This window comes from Platalea leucorodia (genome assembly GCF_965183815.1).
Source record: "Platalea leucorodia genome assembly, chromosome: 1".
NCBI lineage: Eukaryota > Metazoa > Chordata > Aves > Pelecaniformes > Threskiornithidae > Platalea > Platalea leucorodia.
This window is the reverse complement of record NC_138823.1, coordinates 85,662,118-85,680,839: the sequence shown is the minus strand read 5'-3', so window position 1 is coordinate 85,680,839 and position 18,722 is coordinate 85,662,118. Positions and strand designations below refer to the sequence as shown.

The 18,722-nt window shown below is 39.1% G+C and overlaps 1 protein-coding gene across 2 annotated transcripts in view; it reads left to right on the top strand.

Moving 5' to 3' along the window:
• CDH12 (cadherin 12) overlaps nucleotides 1-18,722 on the top strand; it is a gene marked incomplete at both ends in the record, with an annotated part of 167,766 nt that overhangs the window by 127,715 nt on the left and 21,329 nt on the right. The window lies entirely within an intron of this gene.

The following is an 18,722-nucleotide window of genomic DNA, read 5'->3' as shown; positions in this document are numbered from 1 at the left end:
TTTTAATCCATGTTTATTAACTGTGTATTTTGACTCAATGCTTATATTCTCAAAATGTACAATAAACATGCTAGGTGATATGTTGTAATAATATGCAAAAATTTAACATGCAACAGTGACTGTCTAACTCCTGCTTTGTCAATTCAGTTAATTAATTCTTAAAACTATTATTGATGTTGTTTGTTTCACTACTTTTTTTTAAATACATTCTTCATTCTTTTCTAATATAGAAATTAATTTGTTCATGAATCTGTGGTACATTCCTTCCCTGACAAAGGATCAATACCTTCACTAGCAAAGACTGACGTGGGAACCTTTTTCCCTGGTGGTAGCCTATGAAAACAGCCCCTCTGAAGTCAATATTCTGTTGAAAACCATACTCTCTTGCAACCAGATGGCAAGGCTTTAATCATATTGTTGAGCACTTTTTCATATGACAGCAGAGTCATTTGAATGTATAACCACTCCTCGGTGAGAGTTATTTTACAAACCCTCCTAGGAGACTCAAGTGCTTTAGTTACTGATCCTACATTTGCAACTACACAGGAAAAATCATTGCCTCATGATTGTTTCTCCATACACTGCACTCACTGTAATATTGAATGCTAAGTAATTTTAAAGTGTCCATGTCTACCTTTTTAAGCCTGAAATCATTACTTGTGTGTCCAAATGCCCATCTACAGTTAAAAAATCAGGAATATCGTCAAATACCCTTGCATTTTATTCTCACTGCTCTACTTGCTGACAGCTTACACTGATAAACTACAGAAGTGCTTCCAGGGTCACTTTTTATGAACCAATTCAGCAGGTCCATGCCCAGGGAAAAACATGAACTATGTCCCAGGATTACTAATTTCTCAGAGGGACCTGTTCCTACCCAGAATTAAGCCACACATTAAATTTGGTGGACTTTGGAGAGAGATACTTTGCTTTAAGGAGAAGGATGTGTTCCAGTAAGCCAGTTGACATGCTGAGAAGATTAAGCTGGAAACATCTCCGCATAGCTCTCTTATGGCATTGTAAGATCACTTATTTCTATCAGTTTTCATGTTTCAGTCCTGAAATCTCTTCCTTAACTCTCATTTACCTGAGGACATATTTGATTCTCTGTATTCAGCTTGATCTCCAGCTCTTTGAATTTAATGATAAGATTCTTACTAATTTATCAGAGACCTGACCATGGTCTTATGCTCTGAAAGAACCTACCTGTATCCAGATGCTGACTAGTCCAAGCAGAAAAAGAAATTATATGCAATTGTTAGTTACTGATGTATTAGTGTTCAATACTCCATAAGTTTTATATCCTCTAACTGAAAAAAAAAGTACATGACCAGTAGTTTAGAAGAGTCGCATGTGATTACAGCTTCCTAATGTATCTTAACCAATTATGCTCTTTCAGTTGTTTAAAATCTAGATTGTCTCATAGATGTAAAGAATGGTTCCATCAACTTCATCACATTTTAGAGAAGGAGTTCGAGCTTCTTATGAGTAAATGTGCTCTCTGAACAAACATGGAAAAGCAAGTAATGTTCTTTGAGGCAACAACCCCTACAATTTGCTGGGTGGCACAGTTTCTCTGCAAATTCATTCATTTCCTCTGAAAGGTTTTCCTAGAGCAGTTTGGCTATTAAGATGCCCATTACAACAACAACATATCAACAATCTGCCAAACAATAGAGACTGGGATAAAAGACCAATCTGCACTGTATGCAACAGAAGGCAAAACTCTGGAGAACAAAGCAGGCTAGAACTGCTCACATGAATGGAAGCAGCACTAGTCACAGCAACTAAATCCATGTTATCAGACAAAAACTTTAGCTCTGTTATGCTAGACACATCAGGAAGGGGGAGATAACAGCTAAGAATGAAGACTGGATTCGGCTGGTAGAAAAAGAAAAACATTTTGCTGGAAGCCATTGAAAATGTTGAGGTCTATACTATTTTTCTTTTTTCTCCTGTTACTGGAATCAAGTTTTTGGACAAGTCAGGAGATTTAAAAGGTTTGTTTTGTGGGATAATATTTGTTAGAGATGTTGAAATGAAATGGCACAGAGCGCACATTCAGTAAGAAACAGGAAATTAAGCACAAGGAGAAAAGGGGCCGCAGGTATTCAACACCTGCAAGGGTGACTGGCTTTGAAGCTGTTTTGGAACATTACCCCAGTGCACCTGATTTTCGGACTGTGTTAAATCTGAAGTTTACATGTCTCAGGAGACCTATTTTGTCTATTCCCACTTTATCCATAGTGCTGCAAGAAATGCTCAGCATAAATGTTAAGATGAACATGTACTTTCTGGTCATTAAAAATCCCAGAGCACTTCTGCAAAGAACAATAACCTCATGTTCTTCTCAGACTCCTCTAGTTTACAATCATTACAAGCTGTCTGGGGGAAAACAAAAAAAAAAAAAGCACTTGTGTTGTAGTGTATGACAATGTATGCGTTTTGTAAATATGCAAATGTTTTTAGTAAAGATCCTTGTACTTCTGGTACAAGGAATTTTAGGACTTTCTAAAAATTACTTTTATATGTGTCCATACAGCGTGAATGCTATAGACAGAGCTGTCTAAATAACAAGAAAGTGCAAATGGATGGCAAGACTGAGTTATCTGCAATACTTTCTAGAATAGTGAGCTTTATCTAACAGTGTGTGTGAAGTTCAACAAATTTGCGCTGACACCTTTGAAGCTGTCAGATTTCCTTGGAGATGATCTTCTGGCATAAAGCATGAAAGGATTTTTGCCCCTGATGTGAACCCCAGATATCACTCCAATTCCAATGAGTTCCGTATTCCATGCCACAACACTGCCCTTCATTTCTTCCCTGCTTGACTGAGGAGTTTTGCCTTATGAACCACAAGAACCACTCAAAGCAGGAAAGCTGTGGGGACTGTGCATTTTCCTGGCCAAATCCAGAGTCATGAAGCTGTGATATTAAAGAAAGAACAAAGTCATGTGTACTAGTCACAGGTCAATCCTGCCCTCAGTATCTTGGGGACAAGATTGTACTTCCTGCATGTGCTTCCAAAGGAAAAGCCTTATTTATTTTCTGAACTAGTTCACAGTGGTCCAGAAACTTTTATGGATAGGTTCTGTTTTCCCCTTGCAATACTTTATCATGTAAAGATCAAGAAAATACAAATAGTAAGTTCCTTCCTGAATCCTTAAACACTTTATCTTAATGTACAAGCACAAACAAGATGAATTAAAGTTACATATTTAACAGGAAAGTGCTTGACCTTCCAATCCCATAATTCTCTTGACTTTTTTTGTGCGTACACTTTTTTAAATTTGCTTTTTCCTCAAAAATGGAAATCCCATACTGTGACATTAAAATGTATCTTATAATTACATACATACATAGAAAGACTGGGACATCTAGTTCCAGCACCTCAAGCCTTTTCATTTAATAACAGATTAAGTGCTAGCTATTTTTCTGTGTATGGTATCATGCTGGAGGGGAACAAGATGCTTTGCCAGTTGGTTTTGCACAGATAAAAGATGGTCAGACTCAGGAATTTTGGTTCCTTTTTAGCTGATCTGGTGAGTTTTGCACACTTCTTGCTCTGTTACCTCCTGCCTCTTTCTGTCACAATTTTAGCTCTACTCCATCCCTTGCCTTTTACTGAAGACCCAGTCTCCTCAACCACTATTAAGACCTCTGTTCCAAGTTCTAATTTATCCAGGCTAACGAATTCAAATCCCTGCATCAATGCCTCTCATTTCCTGCTACAGATCCCTTGCTATCTTTTTCAGTCCTCCTACTAGCCCACTGTTTTCTTAGATCTCCTATGCTCTGGCAGTCTAATACCAGTCTCCTATTTCACAGTCCATCTTTCTTTCTCCCACAGCTGGTTTCTGCTTTTTTAATCCTGAACCACATCCCATTATCTTCATTGGTGTCCTGCTCTACTGCCTTCCTTTCGTCTGCTGATGACAGATGTCTTTTTGATCTCAGTGGCTTGATGTATTTTTTTCTCTTTGTTCCAGTTACTTTGATCTTCTTTCTAGAACTACAGAAACTGGGTTTCTATCCCAACATTTTCTCTGAATCCCAAGAGGTATATTTGGCTGACACATCTGCTCTTTCCCCACCAGCCTTACTAATTTCCAATCTGATTTGGTTCAGTGAGCACTCAGCTACTGTATACACAACATCCCCATCTACCTGCCTTCCAGCAATGCCAGAAATTATATAGGGCAACAAACTCCTACTTCCTCCTCCTCTTTCTCCCTGACTTTCTGACTCTTCCTCTGTTTTCTTCTCTGGCTCCTAGACTTTGCCTTCATGACCTCAGGCAATTACATCCTCCACTTCATTGTCCTCTTCCTGTAAGTTCCTCCCCATATGATCCCATGTACCGCTCTGCCGTTCTCTAGGTTTGAATGAGCTGGCTTCCTCCTCAGCAACTGGGTTGTTTTAAGGGACTGCACAGAAAGGTGACTTCTCTTCAAACACAAGGCAGAAAAATCTTCCTCTTCTGGGTATAAACTGTCTCTCAAAAGGAACTGTTTTCTTGCAGCTTAATGAATTCCTGCCCTTTAGCAGAGTCACAACTGACTGTATCTCTCTGCTTTACCTTTACTGTGAAGCAAGATGTGTATAACAAATTGTTATGGTAATCCTGTTCACGGTAGTTAAATTAGTATGTTTTATTTCACATTTGCAATGGATTAGGTGCACACAAGCAGAGAGTTACCACAGCTCAGTTGACAAGTGACTCAGTTGTATTAGTTCAGGGACTCTGGTACCTCAGTTCCAGTGATCAGCTTGGAGCTATTACAAGTAGCCACTACAAAAAAAGTGCAGATTTGTTTTAAACTTAATCTTAAATCCATAGACTTAAGGCTGAAAGGATCACACACCATTCTTTGGTGGGGAAGGTAAATGTACTGTCACTCATTAGCCCTCTGTGATGCTGCAGCATGTTCACTGGGAACAGCCAGGGACTTCAGCTGAATAACCCTTCTTTCCCATTTTGGAGCACATGCAGACTGACTTTTTGATCTGTGTGGGTTTTCACAGAACTGGCAGGAACATGGAGCAAAGGTGAGTACTTTCTGGCACAAGCCAGAAAGCCTGCACTAGAGGAAAGTCAGACCTTCCCAAATAAAAGATTACTAGGATTCATTTAACATGCATAAATTTTCCTAGATCAACTCCTGGAAGCACTTGCAGCATGAAATATTATTTCTTAAGTCCAGCAAGTCAAAAGCAACTGAAAACAAAATTTAAAACTGAGAGAAGCCAGTAATCTTTATTTACAGTCAGTAATTCATCAACTTACTGAAGCTTGTGAAAAAGAGCAAGTGATCTTCAGTTGGCATATGCAATCACATTAAGCTATAAAATGTCAGTCAGGAGTTTAGAACTAAAAGTAGGTGTAGATCCAAGAAGTTTATGGGCTACTGCTTTCAGTGAATGACCTGTTTGTGAGGGAAGTGGATGCTGAAAATCAAGAAGTGTGCATTCAGCTCCAAGGCAGAAAAGAACAACTTGGCAGGGAAAGCTTTTAAATTAATTGAGAATAGCTAAGAAGCCAAAGTGAGGGGAAAGGAACAATATGACCATAATAGCTCTGGTTTATTTCACAGCACTTGTACCACCTGGTGATGTGATTTTACAAAGCTAGTTCGCATCCCAGAGGCAAACACTGTAATTTTACTTTAGCTCAAACAATAGTCTTCCTGATTTTTGATCAAGGCCTCTTATTCCAAATTTCTCCAGCAATGGATTTCTCAAGCATTCTAGAAAGCAATTGTGAGATTAAAACAGAGGTTTAATGGCTGCAGCCATAACACCTCAAGCTGTGAACTTCTCAGGGCTTGATACTAAGAGAATTATGAAGGGTCAGGACTTAAATCAACATCTAAGAAAAATTTATGTGCCTACAGGGAAGCATGTTAGTCGGTTATTCTGCACAGTGGTACACAATGTCAAACCTGAAACCATCTTCCTAGTATAAAATTGAGCTTCCCAACATTTTTAATTAAAGATAGTATGTCCCTTTCCAGAAGAATAACTATTTTAATCATCACAACCTAGTCAGATTCTAACTCCTTTCAATCTGAGTTTTTCCTTAGATGTGTTTGTAAACATTGGCTTTACTTTCCTGTCCTAAAATGCTCAAGTTTATTATTATGTTTAAATAATTATTGCATAGAGTTTCTTATATATTTGATAATTTTATTTTTTTTTTGCTTGTATGCTTGTTAATGAAGTTTAAACAACAGGGGTTTTGAGTGTAATACACTTTTTGATATCTATGTGTTTGGACGTTTCAGTCACATCCTGACTGTAGATGCAGACAGATCTCAGATACTTCTACTTTTACTGTGTCCAGTTCCAGGCTCCTCAGTACAAGAGAGACATGGACATACTAGAGAGAGTCCAGCAAAGGGCCAGGAAGATGATGAAAGGACTGGAGTATCTCTTCTATGAGGAAAGGCTGAGAGAGCTGGGACTGTTCAGCCTAGAGAAGGGAAGGTTCAGAGGGGTCTTAACAATGCGTATAAACACCTGAAGGGAGGGTGCAAAGAAGACAGAGCCAGGCTCTTTTCAGTGGTGCCCAGTGGCTCCCAGTGGCAGGACTAGAGGCAATGGGCACAAACTGAAACATAGGAGGTTCCCTCTGAACATCAGAAAACCCTTTGTTAACTGTGAGGGGGACTGAGGACTGGCACAGGTTGCCCAGGGAGGTGGTAGAGTCTCCCTCCGTGGAGATATTAAAAAAACGTCTAGACATGGTCCTGAGCAACTGGGTTTAAGTGGCCCTGCTTGAGCAGGGAGTTTGGACCAGATGACCTCTAGAGGTCCCTTCCAACCTCAGCCCTTCTGTGACACAGGCACAGGATCATCTAAGATGGCTGGATGTGAAAAAGGAGCAAAGATAATCTAAATACAATGCTGAGGTTCAGTATGTGCAAACACTAAAGAAAATAATTAAAAGGACCGCTGTCAGCATTCATGTAAATAATAAGTCTACAGATTTATAATAACATTAATTTAGGCAGTAAATCTGAAAACAGTGTGGAGGAAACACAGCACAGAAATTCCAGCTCAGGTAGGAGGAGAGAAAAAAAGATTTTAGAGGCAAACGATGGGACCTGACGTGCCTGGGGTCAGAGGGAGCAAGGTGCCTATCAAGCAACTTTTGCCTGGGGCCCTCATGAAATTCATAAAACCTTTGAAAAGGTGACTCCGTACTTATATTGATCTCTGCAGATTCTGGGTTCCTTTACACATGCACAGGATTGGGGAGGAGAAATGAAAAAGGAAAATGCAGCAGCTCCTGCAGTGTCAGAGCTGTCCTGAATAATCTCTTACTTTATGGACACTTCATCAGTCCAGCTTCGATGCAGCCTTCAACTCCTGACTTCAGCTAGCAACAATGCAGCCTCCAATTCCTCACTTCACTGACTGTTTCCTCTTGCAGATCCAGCTGACAATCCAAGTGAGTCCCAGCTGAGGATCTAAGCAAGTTATAAATTCTCTACTCTGTGTAGCGGATTTCTCTAGAGTCAGCATGATTGCTGTTATTTGCTTTTTCTTTGATTGTCTCAGGATCAGCATTTTACTTCAGCTTTTTTCTGGCGAAAAATATGAGAGATTTTTTCAGATTTTAGTATCCAAATATATAGAACAGAGCTAATATTTACATGATGCAAATGCAAAGCAATGAAAGATTATTCCTGTTGAATTTATGCCAGTAGGTCTGCTCTCCTTTATAGCAGCTATGCTACTTACTGCCTTAGCACTTTATCACAAGACAAAGCATTTCAGGCCAGGCATGGGAAGAGAGGCCCAGGAAGCATCTCTGTCTTTTCCCATGGTGTTTAGGTCACATGCACCCAAGTACAAAATAAAGCTTCAACTTTTACTGAGGCTGAATATCCAACGGAGTCATCGCGTCTGTTTTCCCCCTCTCAGCTTTATTAAGGGCTGAGGGGATCCACTCAGACTCATTCGCTCCCTGTCTTTCTATAATCACTCTGCCCATGATAGAGATACCGATACACATCCAGCATACCCTTTCCTCACCTAAAGCCAGCAAAGCAGGAACTCTGCTCTCCTCTTCACCAAATGTGAGATGCACCCTCCAGTGCCTGGGTGCCTCGGTGAATGCAGGTGGCAGGTCCTTCATGCTAAGGGCAGGAGGAAGATGGAAAGAACAGACCATGGGCAGCAGCGCAGAGGGCAAATGTGCACCTTTCAAAATCGGGGTGAAATGGTGTTCAGGACCTATAATTTGTGATGCTGGTAGAGAAAGTGCTCTACTGCTTTCCCACCACAGGAGCATTTACTGCTAAGCCTGGAGTGAGGGGGTTAAGTCCAACATGCCGCCTTCTGCTGCTCGCAGTCCAAACAACTGAGACTTAATTAAACTACAGGACAAAGCTTTCCCTCTGCCTGGCTGTCTTGCAGTTCTGCCTGCTCAATGAGGCAGGAAAAATGATGTTAAAACTGAATAAAAACAATGCATTTTCCAAATGACAACGGCTTTTGATAAGATACTCAGCTGGTAATGAGAAATGGGGAGCAGACAATGGAGCTGACTGAAGGGTTTGATAAGCAAATGAACAAAACCTTTAAAGGGAGAGGGGGGGGAGGAAGCACAAGAATTTGTAGACAGGCAGAACTGGCAGTTTGGAAGGGCTGATAACTGAACTGCAGCACATTTTATTTCTTATATTGCCTAGAGTGTTTTACTAAAATTCTTATGTAAGATTTATTAGGCTTATGAAAAGTTTAACAGCTTCCCTCACTTGACTCTAACCCATCGTTAGAGTCTGGCTGTCTGCAGCCACTGCTTCCCTATCAATTAATTCTGCATAACGGTCAATTTTCTCCAAAGAAGCAAATTCTAATTTGTTTGTGCTGATATTACTCATTCCAGATCAGCTAAGCTACTGCCTGCTAAAATCACTAATCCTTCACCCTCCTGATTAAAAACGCAGAATTACACGGCCATGTATGAAAGACTGTGAACCCAGTCACGTAGTATGCAGAAAACTCAAACTGTGTTATTTTTTTTATGTGGAAGATCATGTTCTATATGAAAGGCATGAAGATGATAGGCACTGGACATTCTGACAAGAATTGTTTGCTCCTTCTCCCAAAGTGTAGCAATTCCATCTGTCCTTCTCTAAAGCATCACTACCTGATGAGCAGTATAGACAAGATTCATTCTGGGAAGGCTGGAGTACATCTCACAGGCTATCAGTCCAAGAAATTACACTGCTGAACACCTTTGGAGTCCAGTGTAAGCCCAACTTATTTGGGCTTCTATCAAAATAATCCAAAAATTCTCTGATTTTTAAGCCAAAATATTTTAACAAATACAAAGCTATCCTTTCACTAAAAGACTATGTATTACTTCAGTGGGATGTTCAATCACACTCAGCTTGGATGATTATAATAGCTTTACATCAGTGCTAAGCACCTTCAAAAATATCTACAAAATCATAAAGAAATATGGCATTTTGAGTGGAACAACCAAAGAAAAGTCATGGTAAAACTGTCAGAAATATTTTAATATATCAGTAAAGTAGGGGGTGTATTTATTTTTAAGCATGGCAAGTGTGATGTGGTATAATATAAAAGACAATTCTGCCACTTATGTAGCACCACCCACACAGACATCTCTAGTTTTTGCTACCTGTGAACAAAGCAATGCCACTAAGACCTTTCTACCTATGCTCACCTCATTGTTTTTCTGTTATTATATGGCAGTAAAGGCACTTAGAGCAAGTTAGACCAACTACATTGGCTGCTCATTTTTTGGTTGCATCTGAATATGCAACCTTGAGATGCTCATTTCAGAGCATCACCCATGAGAGGATTATCAGCATCAGTTCTGCAAGTGCAACTGCCCATTAACCCAATTTGTGAAACAGGTTAGGTTAGAAACCAGCTGAAACCAAACTACTTCTTTACAAACTGGCCCATTTCATTTTAAAAGGAAATCGCATTTGGGAGAACTGTAGGACTAATACTGACTGGAAGCAGGGAGCAAGGTGAGGGCAGGAGATAACCACTTAACCTGGAACAGCAGCAGAAGCCCTTCTGCGATTATGCCTGACTGGGCAGGTAGAAGAGATGTTATGTTAAGGTTTAATGGCAATAGTTAGATAGTACTGAATGGTACTGCTGGTTCCTTTTCACATTTCATCTAGGGTGTCTTTTTGTTTGTTGGGGATATTTGTTTGTTTGTTTGTTTGTTGGGGTTTTTTTCTTCATGCCTAGTACCCCCCCTGGAAAAAAAAAATAAAAATTAAGCACTGAGATGATTATGTAACTGCATGGGTAGGGCTCTTCTGGGATCCAGCTGGTATCCATGGGATTACGCAAAGGATAAGATCTGACAGCAAATCAGTCAAGGTTTCCTTTGGTTTGACCTCTAACGCCTCAGCAGTGCTCTGAAGATATTCAGCAAAGGTACAGAAAGCTTCTGCTCCCATTAAGGGAGATGGCTTAATAAATTATTTAAACATATAAACAAAAAAAGGCAACCTAGCAGAACAGCATCTGCCTCTTTGGAACATTACCATGTCCCTTACATTTTTTGGTTAATGACAAGAAAAATTTACAGCAAAACTTAAAATGTTATTTTGCTGTTATTAGCATTAGATTTTTCTAATAACTCTTACTATGAATATATCAGATTATGTTTTTATGTGACAGTAGATAAGTTTGACTGGATTTAATTCGTCTAAGCAGAACATCACAGTATTAAAACCAGGGTATTAAACCCAGGAGTTCTGCACAAGAGAGGTCCTATTTCTTTTCATTATATTAAGAAATTTATTGGGAAGTAGTGAATTACACGTATTTCATATTATCATGCTGCACAGAAGAGAAAAAAAAATATATTTACCATTGCTGCTCTTGTAAAATCTCATGAGACAGCATTTTTAAGTTAATAAAAAACCACAAGACTCAGAATCAAGGGTAATCTTTAAATCAAATGAAAGTATGAAAAAGAAACTAAAGTAACTCAATACTGATTCAAGTGCCACGGCCCCAAGGAAGACTTTGGAAATCTAACTATCCTATTTAGTCCTAAAAGCAGATAACTCAGATGACTATGTCATTTATCAGAAGAAAATAATATGTTATGTTACATCTAATCATACTTGTTTGACCTTCATGGGTTTTCTAAGGATGTATACTCCACAAAGGACTTGCTTTAAAAATTCTTGATTGCACCTTTAGCAAAATCATGGCAATCACTCCTCAGTCTTAACTGGAATGGAAGATACTTCCAGTAATTAGCTGGAGTTCGGCACTTACATTTGAGAAGAGCAATAAAGAACTGTTTTAGTGTTTCAAATATGTATGTGTGTACATATGGTGATACGATTTTTTTGAGTTTTACACAATGATAACTCAGGGAATGGATCATCTTAGGAATCGCAGGAAGGAAATTTCAGTGGCAGGATGGAATTTTGGAGGACACAAAATGGTTTGCATGCTTCAACACATTACATTAACATTTTAATCTCTTTCAGGCTTACTTGAAGTCTGAATTTCCTGTTTCTCATTGTAGTAGTGATTTTTCTGTTTCTCTACTTTTTAATAACTGCCATCTTAAAAAAAATATGGTTGTATTTTAAAATATTTGAAACTGCACCTTAGAGCAGATTTGTAACTGAGTACGATTAGCATGAAGATACTGTTTCCTGTTATGTATCAGAGTTCAGCATTACAGGGACTAATAGGATTATTCTGTCTGTCTTTCTAGAAATTTCCCTTATTGCACAGTCTCCATTACTTTACCCAGCTTAGCTTTGCGGTACCAAGTGACAGAACTCCTATCATTCCTCTTGTGTGCAGCATAATATACAACACTTCCAGAAAAATTTTTTATATAACATAAATTTTCCCTTTCTTAATTTTGCCCCTCTGCATCTCTACACTGAACAAAATAATACCTTTCCTTTCTCAGTGTTTAAGCCCTTCGGCTAGCTGTAGACCATTATCATGTTTCCCTTTTTCCATCTCTTATCCAAGCTAAACATATTTTGGTTCTTTTAATCTTTCCTTATAACTCACAATGCTAGACCCAAGACAGTTTTCCTTGTTCTTCTGTGAACTCCCTCTGATTTGTTGATATCTATTTAGTGAAGTCATGACCAGGACAAAATTCTGTTATAGAGGTGTCATTTTCTCAACACCTGGTTATAGGCAGTAATCTATCAATTTCCAGCCACAGCACATAATTATTCTACTCATGAAAATTCCTTTGGACTTTCAAGTAGTCAAATCACACCTAAAGTCTCATTTGTATTGTTCTAGTCCCTCATCCCTTTTGCCACTCCAACTTTACATGTTTCTTTCATTTATTTAATTATATATGTATTGGAATTACAAAAAATCCTAACTGATAACAATTCCCAAATGAATCTTATTAACTTTCATTTATGTTTCTAATTTTTTTAGGTTCCCTTCTAGTATTTCTTATATGATGGTTGGTATTTAACTGTCCCAAGTTGGCATAAATTCTGAATTTCATTTACCTGCAGTTCAATATTTAAATAAAACTTAAAGTGAACACAGGTTAAACAATTTAAGGTCACGTACACGTATAGTGATCTGTCACATTACAGCAAATTGTTATTTCATCCCTCACCTTTCTTTGCAACATTTTTCTCCCAAATATTGGTGTTCTATCTCACTAGGTACCAGAGTAAGGTATGTGCTTTGCATCAGTGAAGTGTTATTGAGACAAGTTGAGATATTTTTATAAAGCACCTCTATCAACCAGATTATTTGTCCCTCTCAAACTAAAAAAAATCAACAGGAATTTTTGAGCAAATGTCTATTCTGCACTAAGGCACAATGATCAGAAGCCATTAACCTTCAAGTGCCTAATCTCCAGTTGTGTTGAGCTCATGTTGCCACTGCCTTTTTCAACTTGAGGATACTCCTTGCAATGAGGCACCAAGTAACTTAATAAGAAAAAGAGGAATCACTAAAGTCACTGTCTTCTGAAGTCAGTCACTTAGCTACCTCTGAGGATCTTGGCCTACAGATCTGGTATTTTACATGATACAAAAGGTAGCCTTCAGTTACAGGAGAGAAATTACCAGGACAGTTATCCTTTACCCCTTTGAAGATCAGCGTTAACTTTGTCTTATTGTTTTCGTTGTTCCCATTTCTTCCCATGATCTTTCTCCCTCAAAGAAGGAAAAGACTGTGTTTCTGTAAATTCTTTCATTTCCTTAATCATTTGAGATTCGTAGTCTAGAGTAGCTAATTTCCATATACTAACATTTCATACATATTGCTCATTTGCTCCTTATCAACAGAACTACTTCCAGTAACAATTCTCTTAAAGTGGTCAAACCGAAACCTCTCAAGTGGGTAATACTAAACAAACCAGTTTCAAGCAGTGAAATACATGGATTCAGCCTGGACTGAGAAAGTCGCCTTTACCTCAGTTGACTGAGCTGCCTAAATCAAGACCTGCATCAAAACCAGCTCTGCAGGTGTCTGCAGGGTGAGACAAGCACTCTCAGAGGGGCCTTAGTCCATCTGATTGCTGCAGGCACCTCCTCCTCCCACCACTGACTGGCCATAGGGGCTTTCCAGAGTGGCTGGGCAAGGATGCAGTGCTTGGGGAAGGTCAGAAGGGACTGGTGACCCAACAGAAGAGCACCTTCAGTGAAATTAAACTTAAAAAAGAGCCCAGTGAGTCAAGAAACTACAGAAAGTTAAAGGAAGGATCTTTCCTCTTTCTAATATGGTTCAGTTACAGGGAAAGGCATTAAGTACATACCTGAAGTTGGAAAAAAATGTGGGTTGGAAAAGCATAGTTGAAAGCATAGTTTCTCTTAGAAATGATACTTGTTTTTATCCCATGGCATCAGGAATTTTCTTACATCTAAAATACTTCATTCCAGTGCTTGGGTTTGACAAGCTGTAGTTGGAGTAATAAGATGCTTTCTAAACTGGGGTTGGCAGGGAAATTATTCACAGTGTACACAGAAAATTTGTGGTTTGAGTTTTCTTTGATTAACCATCTAGATCTGCTTAAGGTACAATTTCACAATAGAAACTGAAATACAGACAAGAATATTTATGCTGATGAGTGGCACAGATGATGAAGGACAGCTCTGCATCAAACATAAAAATTAAAGGAATATCCCCCCTCAACTTTTTTTTTTTTCTTTTTCTTCTTTTAGAAGGCTGGTTGCAATTACTGTACCCTACTTATGGAACAGTAAAATAAAGGACAAAGCCAGTAATTATATGTTAAATGTGTTACTGCTCACTGAATTGGATGACTCTTTTCCATTTTCATGCCAATTCCCATTGAATAATGCATTTTACTCCTTCAGATTATTTTCTGTATGCATGCTGTTGCAGCAGGAGCAAGTTTGGTCCGAGTGCCTTCAGCTTAACAGCATCTCTAGGAGCATGATCCATGCTTCCCTTCCCTGCTTACTATACAAACAGTGAAAAAGGGTGTATACAGCATCTTTTCTTCACTGTTCCTTTCAGCAGCTTGGGCAGGTCAGAGCTGTTCTCCTCACATTCACTGTCACTGCACCATACCTATTGTCTGTGGTTTATCACTCTTTAAGTAAAACTCCTTTAGAGTTTTACTTCTGTGGCATTTGGCCTTAATCTTCCTAGTCTAGCTTTAAAGCAATCTTCTCTTCATCTAAAATACACGCACTTATATGTCTTACCTTGCTCTTTTCCCGGCTTGAATTGCATGTCTGTAATATAATGAACAAGTTTTAAGAACTGCATATTCTGTTTCAGACAGTCGGAGTTTAGCCATGTTACCAAGTGCTCCATCTATTCATCTTTCAGGTGCAGTATCAGAAAGAAAATCTCCTGGAAACAAACATTTTAGGGACATGATTTAGTGGTGGACTCGGCAGTGTTAGGTTAACAGTTGGACTTGATGATCTTAAGGGTCTTTTCCAACCTTAATGATTCTATGATTCTATAAGTCCCCTCATGCATGTCATAGGCAGTGATATGGCAGAGCTGCACAAGACTGTTCCTGCTTATGCTCTTACTTTTTAGGAGGTATGGGTGTATATGGGCAAGGTATTGCAAGTCTGCTCCTTTAATTAGTCTCTGAGACCTTCCAGTCTAAAATTATGTCAAAGCAGCTTGTCTGAGACCTGGATGCTGCTTTTCAGTATGGATGGATGTAGCTGTCAGCTACACATGATCACAAGCAAGGATAAATACACTGGAGTGCCTCTGGGCTAGGAATGCACGAGAGAGCACTTAGACCTTGATATGACCCAACTTTCATCATTATGCACCTGGTAAATTTTTCTGGCACTTCTTGATTCTCTGTTACTTTTAGTTTCTCTACATTTATGATATCCTCTTCAAAAGAAGACCCAAGAGTACTTCCATCACTAGAACAATCCCAGCAATCACAACCACCTCGTAAGAAGGTGTTCCTACGTTCCTGAAAAGCATAGAACAAAATACTTAGGCCAGTGCTTTGCAACTGTCCTTCTTTGGAGGCAATAAATCCCTGTCAAAAGAGAGCTGAGAAGAGAAAATGATACTGAGCACCAAGGGTGGCTGTAATATATTTTAGCTGGTAGAAATACCAACAGAAAATTTTATATGTATGTGTGTGTATATGGAATGCAAGGGAGATTTGAGTATGAAACTGTAACAGTATAGGTTATTCATTATCAAGGTAATACTAGCAAGACTAGAATACTCAGCTGAACTTTGGAAAACAGAAAAAAATAGTTATTACCTTGTAAAGGACCTTGTAACTTTCTCCTAAGCTCCCCTTTTTGAGCTTAGTCCAATCCACAATATGCTTTCCTCTGAAAATTTGGGAATAGCTGGTGAAATCCCCACTAAGGACCAATTAATTGGCATACAAATACATACTCTGTATTGTGTTTAAGCATCAACTAAAAAAAAAAAAAAGAAAAAAGACAGTAATATGTTGTAAGTTGTTGCATGCTGTAACTTGTTATATGATTCCTCTGTTGCACTGTGTCACCACTGCTGTCACTATCAAGGCAGGACAACAAAGAAAGACTTTGGCAAGGTTTACAAACTTTTGGTGAGGATGGACCCCACTGTTCCCAAGGCCATCCCTGCTAGGCAGGCGGAGTCTTCCCCTTCACAGTTTTAAGACCAAAAAACACAACCCAAGTCCTGAGCTTCACAGCCGCCTTAGCCTCCTGCCACCTCCCATCCCTCATGAGCATGTTTTCACACATGTTTCCATAGCAGCAGCAGGACAGCTGTCCGGTTCTTTTATTCATGGTATAACAGTCTGAGGTGAGTACAGTTGTCTGCTTGACAGCTCAGAGTTCCTATTATCCTCACAAGGGTGATCTGCTGTCACTCATGCATTCAACAGTGCTCCATCAAGCACTCTGCTATCTTCTGTGCTGCAGCTAGAGTCGACACAGTCTTCCCCATTGTCCGCTCCTCAAAAGAAGATGAGCCCTCTTTCAGGGGAGTGCTCTGCCAGACCCCATGAGCTACACACAGCCTCACCATTTAGCCAAGATGAATGCAAATTATTCTTGGAGCTTCTAAGAGGACAGTGTGTGTCTTTGTGAACACCCTGGATGAAAGTCCTTCAGACTTGACTCATTATTTTATAAACCAAATATTTCCATTCTGTCTCTATCCTACTTGATGTACAAATATAGCTATTCTTGTGAAGACCCAAACAATGTTAGCAAAGGCGTATCCTTCCACACTTATCCTCCCCCCACTTCAATAATGTAATCTAGAATACAGTCCTCTGCTGGGAAGTATATTCAGAAAGAAATGTAGTTCAAAGTTTCTTCCCTGACAGTGAATATGAACAACATATCCATGTCCTGGTACTCAGAGCTGCCAGGCAGGCCTGTTCAGGTGCTTTTGAAAAAGAATGCTGCTGTGTCCTAAGTCAACAAGTAAGGCTGTGCCAGTTCTCCCTAACTTTTCAAGGACAGAGCTGCCTCTTGGGATTAGTGCAGTTATCCATGATCTGTCTTGCAGGGAGTCTGAACAGTCAAATAAACCATCTTCAGTTGCTTCAAACTGCTAGACCATGACTAGAAGTTCTAGACAGCTGTCCTAATACCAGTATTTCAACAGTGTTCCTCTTTGTGTCACAATCTAATATCAAATGTCAGGCTTTATGTCCCAGATACCTGGGTTTATCTCTGGAAATTTATTGATTTTTCTCATTGGAGACCCTTTTCCCATTTCTTCTCTTCTTGAAAGCATTTTTTCCAAGTAAAAGACAGAGCTCAGGCAATACTGTTGGCCTTAGAAAGAGACTAACTCCTGCTGTGCAGCTTACAAAGAATCTCACACTGAGTGTCAGACTGTATGAAAGAGTGCTTTTGAGCTGTGAAAGGAACCTACAATTCTTTTAGGGCATCCCCCAAAACTGACCTCTCTTTGGGATGTTCCAAAAATTCCCATTTGAAAGGCAGTCAGATGGGGTCCCATTCACTCTTTTACTAAGCCTTACAGACTTACTGAAGTATCTGGGGGCAGTACTACGTCCAGAGGAGCTGTCTGTAAGAGGATCTTCTGCCAGATATGTTTTCAGGGGTGCTGCGTGTGGACAACGAATGAAAGGAGGAAGAATGGCTGCTTTTTTGCAGTTTTGTCTGTAAATATATCTATTTTAGGCAATACATCTCCAATATTTCCTCTTACTCCTCTCTGTAGTCTAATTGAATATATAGCTTCTTAGGATGAGAGGAACTGAAATGACTGGCTGTTCCACCCCTAATTTTACCATATGTGCAGCATACGGAGAGAGAAGGAAGGGATGTCTGTACAGATAATGCCAAAATAAAAAACAAACAAACAAACAAGAAGACTAACAGAGCTAACAATGCTGGCATAATAATTTCCACAGTGTTAACGCAGGCAAAAACAATGAATTTGGAAGAACTGTTACAGTTGTGTTTTTACAAAACTGTTCAATTTCCACAGATCCTACTTCCACTGAAGCGAAGAGGAATTCTGCCATTAGTTTCAGCAGCAGTAGTGCTAATCTTGCCGTGCTTATTGTGGACTTTGATCCTGCTGATGCTTATGTTTAGGAGTAGGCATACTGGGCTTGTGCATGAAGTTAATCACCTGTGTGAATGCTTGTAGATAGACTATTAGATTCTGATCCTACAAATATTCATGCTTGAACTCTACTTCAAGCACAACAGTGTTCAAACTGAATATGTTTTCTGTAGTTTCAAAGCCTCCTGGTGAAGGAGGCTATCACCTACACTGTGCTTTGAATTAGGTCCTCTACTTTCTTCACTGGCTCCTACTGAGGTGTGTAGGGTCCTTAGACAAAGTTCATCTTCCTAAGGGGAAAGATAAGCAAAGTTACTTTCTCATGCTTCAATCCCATTTATTTGTGTGTGGTTGCATATTGAATTTTGGAAGAAATTATAATTATTAAACATACAAAACCTGAAAAAGTAATTTTACTGTTCCTGAAAGAGTATCTCAGTGTAATGATATTCCTAATACATGGCTTATATATTTTTCATAATTTTTATGTCAACCAAATTTTGAACAATGATATTAAAATTACAGATGTGAGTAGACAATATTATCATATTGAAGAAAATGTGCCTGCTCAGCTGTGTAAAAGGATACATGCTGTCTTTAGCAAATAATTTCTGAGGCTTTTCAAATAAAGCGGTGAACTGGTAATGGTGCCTGTCAATTGATGAAATAACCTATCTCACCTACAGATA